The following is a 9,368-nucleotide window of genomic DNA, read 5'->3' as shown; positions in this document are numbered from 1 at the left end:
TATAAAATGAGTTTGATTAATACTATATGAACAATTATGGATGAATTTATATTGTATAGGTGGTTTCTTGAAGAATTCCCCATGATACCCATGTTTCTCCTTCTTTTCCTAATTCTAACCCTAGTTTGTGTTGGATATTGATTGAAGGATATTAATAGAATGTGATGTTATGTAATTCATTTTTGTATGATGATTATACCCTAGGTTATGTATAATTTCTATGAAATTAGGGTTGAGTCATTGAATGAAGCCTTGAAGGTTATGAAGGGAATATGTCAATTGCTTATATTGATGTTGACTATGTTATTAATTCATGAATTGCCTTGTATTATGTATTGGTTATGAATTTATTGGTAATTGAAGTATGGATGTCCTAGGAAGGGCAAGAAGGTATGAAGGTTGGTTCTTTTTTGAAATCAAGTATGAAAGGTGAATTTCTTAGATTGTAATGATGTTATACCTAATATGTTGTTGTGGTGTTGATGACCTAGTTTCCTCATCCTTAACCCTCTACACTTGAATTAGATATTAAGTATGTATGTATGTCATGTTATGATTGCTATATGATTGAAAGGTAGTCCTTATGATTATAGTGTAATGTAAAGTAAAAGGTTTACTCACTTGCTAAGTGTTTCTAAAGTGAAAGGATTGTCACTCACTTATGAACACATATGAGCTATTATGGTAAGATGCCTAAATAAGAGTCTAGTAAAGGCTAATGTGAACCTATGTGATGACTAAAGATGATTACAGAAGGGAATTAGATGCTTAGCATCGAAAGGGCATGTAAATGAGATGGGCGTCTCACTTTTAGTAAGTCTGTCTCCCCACATGGGTTTCCTCACATTAGTAAGTCTGGATTACCCATGGTATGTGATGTCTAATGAGATGGAAACCCCCACGTTTAGTAAGTTAGGGTTTCTAGAAGCAATCTCCTTGACCCTTAACTATGTGCGCACATAGGACTCTAGCTTAGTGGATCCACCTAGATAGCTATGTACGAATGGTTACACCTTAGGCAAGTGTTAACCCTCTCTTTTTGGTGTGGGAGTAGAACACCAGATTCCATGTAGCTCTCATGGTCTATGTCGGTTATTGCAATATTTTCATAATGTAAAAGTAAATGATGGTATGAAAGGTGTGAACTCTTATTAGGGCTTTCTTAAGGGTTTCTGCATAGTGTAATAAAGGGTATGGGACTTCTCTTGCACATTGCACTTGTGGGATCCTAAGAGATGGTTGTAGTAGTGTTCTGTTATGATTATGATGAATATGACTTATGTATGTTGAAACTATGTTATGTATGATCATTATGAATATGGTAAGTTATGATGAGATATGATCTTATGAATGTATGCATGAAGTAGGTTGTTTAATGTGGTACTTGGCTTTGGATAGGATTATGGTGTTTTATTATTGCATTGCACTAGTATTGCTTGGGTTGTCTACATGTTGGAATGATATTATGTTGGATTGGACTATGATTCTTACTTTGTGTCCATATTGGATTTACTTGGTAAAAAGCATGTTTTGACTAAATGTCCTTTTATGCATGTTTCAATGGTTTTTATGCATAGTAACCATACTTAGTACGTGTGTTGTAATAACCCATATTTTCTCCATTTTCCCCTAACATTTAGTTTCATGCCGTTGAGGATTCAAGCTTATTTCTCAAGACTCTTGGAGTTGGTTCCCCAAGTTGGTGAGTCCTCAAGTCCGAGGACAAGAACCACTGATCTAGCTTTTATGTTTAGTTCTCTGCTTATGTTGAAAGACATTGTTGTGCTTTCCTATTTCAAGACTTCTTATTGATATAAGGGCTAAGTCCCATTTTCGATACTTCTATGTATAAATGGTACATTGTGACGAAGTTAGATTAAGTTTTTCATATATGAGGTGAAGTTGAACTTCCAAAGTAAATGTTTTAAATTTTCCGTGATTTTATTCTATGATACATGCTATGACGAATGCTAACGGCTTGTATAAGACCTCTTCGAGGTCAAATACGCCGGTAACGACCATGGGTGCTCTCGGGTTGTAACAAACTTGGTATAATGGCATAAGATTGAGAATAATATAGGATTTACGTCATAAGATACCACGTCGAGTAGAGTCTTGTTCATGGTGTGAAGCGTGCAACACTTATGAATGAGAGGGTACGAAATGCTTAGGAACTTTCACTCTTTTGTTATTTCGTAGTCGTGCCTAAGAGTCTTAACTCTATTTAGTCTTTTTCTTATAATCCTCCTCTTGTGCTTATAGGCAATGAATACAAGAAGGAACAACGCAAGGAGGGCCGGTGAGGAGAATGTGAATGAGGCGGTTTCCCCTCAAGCTCCTCAAAACCCTCAAGTTCCTATTTCAGAAAGGGCTATGTCTAATGTTGAGATATGGTCGGCTCTTCAAATTTTGACTCAAGTGTTGGCCACTCAAGTTGCTAGGGATGCTAGGGTGCAAGTAAACCCCAATGCTAGCAGTACCGCCTCTAGGATAAGGGATTTCACAAGGATGAATCCCCATACATTCTTTGGATCCAAAGTGGAAGAGGATCCACAAGGGTTCATTGATGAAGTTTTTATGGTTCTAGACGCTATGGGTGTGTCTTCTCCAGAAAAGGCGGAGTTAGGCCCCTATCAACTCAAACATGTGGCACAAGTGTGGTATGAACAATGGAAGGACGGGAGACCTATTAGAGAGGGTCCGATAAGTGGGCTACATTCAAGACGAGTTTTCTTGATAGGTTTTCCCCTTTGGAACTAAGGGAGAGGAAAATGCAAGAATTGATCAACCTCCGTCAAGGGTGTATGAGTGTGAAGGATTATGGCCTCAAGTTCACTCAATTATACAAACATGCTCCTACTTTGGTGTCAGACTCTAGAGCTACAATGAACAAATTTGTTATGGGGGTATCCGATCTTGTCGTGAATGAATGTAGGTCGGCTATGCTAATCCCAAGCATGGACATTTCTTATCTTATGGTTCATGCCGAACAAATTGAGGAGTAAAATCTTAAGCAAGTTGGTAGAGAATTGAAGAGATCAAGGGCCGATGATGTAAATTCTTCTAAGGTTTGGTTTGAAATCCAAGATAAGCCAAAGTTCAAAAAGATGTTTTCCAACCAAGATCCTCCTAACACTTTCAGGGTCAACAAAGGTAAAGTATCTACACCCAAGCCTCAAGAAGCAAGAGGTGGTGGTCCTTATGTTGAGAAGACTATTTGTACAAAGTGTGGTCGAAAACATGGAGGCAAGTGCCTAGTTGGCACGACTAATTGCTATGGTTCTGGTAAGAGCGGCCACATGAAGAGGGACTGCCCTATGCTAAAGGATAATGGAAGGGAAAATTCTCAAGCACAAGCAAGTGGCCCAAATACCGATGCTCCTAAGAAGAATCGCTTCTATGCTCTCCAATCCCGAGGAGATCAAGAGAGCTCTCCTGATGTTGTGATCGGTATTCTACAAGTATTTTCAATTAATGTTTATGCATTTTTGGATCCCAGTGCCACTTTGTCTTTTGTAACCCCTTTAGTGGCTATGAAGTTTGATATGTTTCCCTATGACTTAGATAAACCTTTTTCGGTTTCTACCTCGGTGGGTGATTCCATAGTTGCTAAAACAGTTTATAGGGGTTGTCCCATATCATTGCCCAATAGAGTCAGTTTAGTTGATTTGGTGGAACTTGATATGTTAGACTTTGATGTTATATTGGGGATGGATTGACTTCATGCTTGTTTTGGGTCCATAGATTGTAAGACCCGAATTATTAAGTTTCAATTTCCTATTGAACCCATTTTAGAATGGAAGGGAGGAAATTCCATTCCTAGGGGAAAGATTATTTCATGTCTAAAAGCTTGTAAGTTAATTTCTAAGGGTTGTCTCTATCATATTGTGAGGGTCAAGGATCTTGAGTCCGAGATTCGTCCTTTGGAGTCAATCCCTGTAGTGAAGGATTTTCCAAAACTCTTTCCCGATGACTTACCCGGAATTCCTCCCGAACGGGAAATAGATTTCGGCTTAGATTTATTGTCGGATACACGACCCATTTCAATCCCTCCTTACGGATGGCCTTGACGGAGTTGAGGAATTAGAAGGTCAACTGAACGATTTATTGGATAAGTGTTTCATCCAAACTACTATATCTCATTGGGGTGCACTGGTGTTATTTATGAAGAAGAATGATGGATCTCTTCGTGTGTGTATTGATTACATACAATTAAATAAGGTGACCATTAAGAACAGGTATCCACTCCCTAGGATTGATGACTTATTTGATCAACTTCAAGGAGCGAGTTACTTTTCAAAAATTGATTTGAGGTCGGGTTATCACAAATTTAGGGTGAGAGGTATTAATGTATAGAAAATAGCCTTCCGAATAAGATATGGTCATTTTGAGTTCTTAGTGATGTCCTTTGCTCTTACAAATGCCCCGACGGCTTTCATGGACCTTATAAATCGTGTCTTTAGAAATTATCTAGACTCATTTGTTATTGTATTTATTGATGACATCTTGATATACTCTAAAAGTAAGGATGATCACATGAATCATTTGAGGATAGTATTGCAAGTCCTCAAAGATCACCAACTCTGTGCTAAGTTTAGCAAGTCTGAGTTTTTGCTAAGATCGGTTGCTTTCCTTGGTCACATTGTTTCTAGTGAGGGTATAGAAGTTGATCCAAAGAAAACTGATCCGGTCAAAAGTTGGCGTAGACTTTTGAGTCCTTCCAACATCCCAAGCTTTTTGGGTTTGGCTGGTTAATACCGGAGGTTTGTTGAGGGATTTTCATCTATTGCATCTCCATTAACGGCCTTCCCTTAAAAGAAGTCCAAGTTCGAATGGTCGGAATCTTGTTAAAAGAGCATCCAATTGTTGAAAGATAAGCTCACCTCTACTCTGGTTTTTATCTTACAGGAGGGTGACACTTCCCGAGTAGGTTTGGGTTGTGTCCTCATGCAGCATGGTAAGGTTATAGCTTATGCCTCGAGACAACTCAAGGTGCATGAGAACAATTATCCAACCCATGACCTTGAGCTAGCGACCGTAGTCTTTGCTTTAAAGATTTAGAGACACTATCTCTATGGGGTACATGTGGCTGTGTTTACGGACCACAAGAGTCTTCAATATGTTTTTAGCCCTAGTTTTGTGTTGGATATTGATTGAAGGCTATGAATTGAATGTGATGTTATGTAATTCATGTTTGTATGATGATTCTACCCTAGGTTTTGTATAATTTCTATGAAATATGGGTTTAGTCTTTGAATGAAGCCTTGAAGGCTATGAAGGGAATATGTCAATTGCTTATATTGATGTTGATTATGTTATTACTTCATGAATTACCTTGTATTATGTATTGGTTATGAATTAATTGGTATTTGAAGTATGAATGTCCCAAGAAGGGAAGGAAGGTATGAAGGTTGGTTATTCTTTGAACTAGAGTATGAAAGGTGAATTTCTTAGATTGTAATGATGTTATACCTAATGTGTTGTTGTGGTGTTGATCACCCAGTTTCCTCATCCTTAACCTTCTACACTTGAATTAGCTATGAAGTATGTATGTATGTTATGGTATGATTGCTATATAATTGAAAGGTAGTCGTCATGATTATAGTGTAATGTAAAGTGAAAGGTTTACTCACCTGCTAAGTGTTTCTAAAGTCAAAGGATTATTACTCACTTATGAACACATAGGAGCTATTACAGTAAAATTTCAACATAAGAGTCTAGTAAAGGCTAATGTGAACTTTTGTGACGACAAAAGATGATTACGAAAGGGAATTAGATGCTTAGTACCGAAAGGGCATGTAAATGAGATGGGGTTCTCACGTTTAGTAAGTCCTTCTCCCCACATGGGTTTCCTCATGTTTAGCAAGTTCGGATTACGCACGGTATATGTTGTCTCATGAGATGGAAACCCCCACGTTTAGTAAGTTAGGGTTTCTAGAAGCAATCTCCTTGACCCTTAACTATGTGCCCACATAGGACTCTATCTTAGTGGATCCACCTAGATAGCTATGTATGAATGGTTACACCTTAGGTAAGTTTTAACCCTCTCTTTTCGGTGTGGGAGTAGAACACTGAATTCCATGTAGCTCTCATGGTGTATGTCGCTTATTATAATATTTCCCTAATTTAAAATAAATGTAGGTATCAAAGGTGTGAACTCTTACTAGGGCTTTTTTAAGGGTTTCTACATAGTGTAATAGAGGGTATGGGACTTCTCTTGCACAATGCTCTTGTGGGATCCTAAGAGATGGTTGTTGTGGTGTTCTTTTATGATTATGATGATTATGACTTGTTTATGTTGAAGTTATGTTATGTATGATCATTATGAATATGGTAAGTTATGATGAGATATGATCTTATGAATGTATGCATGAAGTAGGCTGCTTAATGTGATGCTTTGCTTTGGATAGGGTTATGGGGTTCTATTCTTGCATTGCACTACTATTGCTTGGGTTTTCTACATGTTGGAATGATATTATGTTGTATTGGACTATGATGCTTACTTTGTGTGCATATGGGATTTTCTTGGTAAAAAGCATGTTTTGACTAAATGTCCTTTTATGCATCTTTCAATGGTTTTTATGCATAGTAACCATACATAGTACATGTGTTGTACTAACGCATATTTTCTCCCTTTTCCCCAAACATTTAACTTCTGACCGTTAAGGATTCAGGCTTACTTCTCAAGACACTTGGAGTTGCTTCTCCAAATTGGTGAGTCCTCAAGTCCGAGGACAAGACCTATTGATCTACCTTCTATTTTTAGTTCTTTGCTTATGTTGAAAGACATTGTTGTACTTTCCTTTTTCAAGACTTCTTATTGATGTAAGGGCTAAGTCCCATTTTCGATACTTCTATGTCTAGATGGTACATTGTGACGAAGTTAGATTCTATTTTTCATATATGAATTGAAGTTGAACTTCCAAAGTAAATTTTTTAAATTTTCCGTGATTTTATTCTATGATTCATACTATAACAAATGCTAAGGGCTTGTATAAGACCTCTTCGAGGTCGAATACGCTGGTAACGACTAGGGATGGCTATCGGGTGGTCACATGAAAATAATGCAGGCGGATAGTTCGGCGAAGTTAGTCTAAACCGCCGAGTGACTCGGGGACTCTCCCTTCTTCTGTCTCATCGTCATTGAGTGCTTGCCTACAATATCTTCACGTTCTGGACCATAGGGCGGTATAGTACTACCTTGCAAAACTATTCGGTGAAGCACCGACTGCTACTTTCATCGCCTTTTTGATCCTCTTCCTTCAGGGCTTCGCATACTGGAACAAAGGGTGGAGTCTGTCCTCTCGGCGAATCGCCAAAGGTTCTTTGCGATGCTCATGTTTCAGCTTCTTCGTTCTTTCAGCCTTTTTGTTCCTTTTTGCGCCTAAGTGTCCATGTTTCCACTAAAACTTCGAATACCTAAAACTTAAGAGTTTTCATTAGATATTGAGACAAAATAAACCTTCAAGGACACTATTTCTATCAAAATAAAACCATGAATGAGTCCAATTTGTGTACTCATCATAACCCACTTGCAAAATGTCCAAATTAAATCACCAAAACCCTTCAAGTCTACTTAGAACTATTCTAAAATGGTAGTAAACTAAATCTCGAGAGAGAGAACTCCTAAATTAACAGTTCAAAATCTACTTTATAGTCGCCAAGAGTAAGCCACGAAGGGCCATTAGGCGAGGTAAGTCGGGTTCGCCAAGTGGTTCAGTGAACCCCCCTTTGCTCTTTCTTGGCCTTCTTGCATTGTCTCTCATCATCCTCAAGTCCTGTAACTTTGGGCATTCACTCTCGGCATCGCGGAATTGCTTGGCGATTCATCGTCTGCACATTCCTAATGACGACTTGGTTTCTTTCCTCAGGGCTAGCACATTGGTACTTTAGGCGGTCAAAATAGCCACTTGGCGATTCGTCAAGAGCTCTTGGCAATCATTAGGCTCGCCTTTCTTCACTTCTTCAGTTTGTTTTGTTCGTTTTTGCCTGTTAATGTCCTTGCTTTTCTCCTCAATCCATATACCTGGAAATCTTGGCTTTGACATCAGTTTGTCGCACAAATTAAGTATTTGAGGACACTAAATCTATATAAACAAAACCCCAAATTACTCAAAATCTCGATCTCATAAGTCAACCTAAGGAATAATTCATAAACATAGGAGAAAAATCATGTTCATAAGCATAGTAAATCCTTAGATATTCATAACATAAGAGAAATATTATTTAAGTAATCTCAAAGAATACTTATGTAATGCATGGATGAAACCCTGTAATCCCACTCACACTAAATACCATTTTTAGGTCATCATAATCATACTAAGAACCTTTGGATTACATCCTTAGCTTACTTCTCATAGAGAAGGGAACGTTCCTCTTTAGTCCAACATATCATGGAAGGCAACTATAGCAAAAATCCAAGCTAAACGTAAAACATATAAGAGAACATTTCATAAGTAGCTTCAAGTCATATTTGTGCAATGCATGTAAAAAACCCCATAATCCTACCCATACTAACTACCAGTTTAGGCTATCATACATCAATGATTACTACTTATCATTTCTAGACTACCAAGGAATAGCACCCTATTAGGCTAGACAAAGCAACCAAGGAATAGTCACCATATTGGACTAGACAAAGCAACTATGAAAAAAATGCTATCATGCAAGTCCAAGCAATACAAGGAAGGGTATTATTTAATCATCCAAGCTACCCATGAAATGGTTTGGCCTAAGAAAATAATTATCAACATTGATTTAGTGTGATACTATTTAATAGTCTAATGCCAATTTGTGCGAAGGTGAAAACTAAGCCATACATTGATGTGGTGTCTATTATGAGGTAATGGTAAGGGTGAGTAAATTATACACACGTAGCTGGACCAAGGTGCGGGGTGAAATTCTCTAGTTGCCGGACCAAGGAATTAGATATACCTAACTTATCACTTTGCATGTAATACACTAGGAAATAATAACTATTACTAAGACTATTGCATTATGAGCTTATGGGGAACACGTACACCCTAGTTTCTCTCTTATCTTGATAACAACAAAAGTTTGAATCTTGCTTAGTAATTGTTCACATAACTTTCAGAATTTGTTTCACAAATCCCCCCCCCCCCCCTTTAATTACTTGTTTCAGAAATAAGTTGACTAAACGAATATAATTGTAAGTTAAAGTGCGGTCTAAACCATATTCCTCGTGGGATCAACCCCAACCTACAAGTTGGGTTCTTTACTTGATAACGATCAGTTATACTTCTTTAGGGATGTGTAATTTGAGCGTATCATGATCTTGGCGAGAAACTTTAAGAGGGAACCCGAATTTCCATATGCCTTTGTGACTACCGTGTGAGGGTGTGTATCCT

Source organism: Solanum verrucosum, unplaced genomic scaffold (assembly GCF_900185275.1).
Source record: "Solanum verrucosum unplaced genomic scaffold, falcon-dt-bn FXZP01000271.1, whole genome shotgun sequence".
Lineage (NCBI taxonomy): Eukaryota > Viridiplantae > Streptophyta > Magnoliopsida > Solanales > Solanaceae > Solanum > Solanum verrucosum.
The sequence above is the reverse complement of the archived record's forward strand: the minus strand, read 5'-3'. Positions refer to the sequence as shown.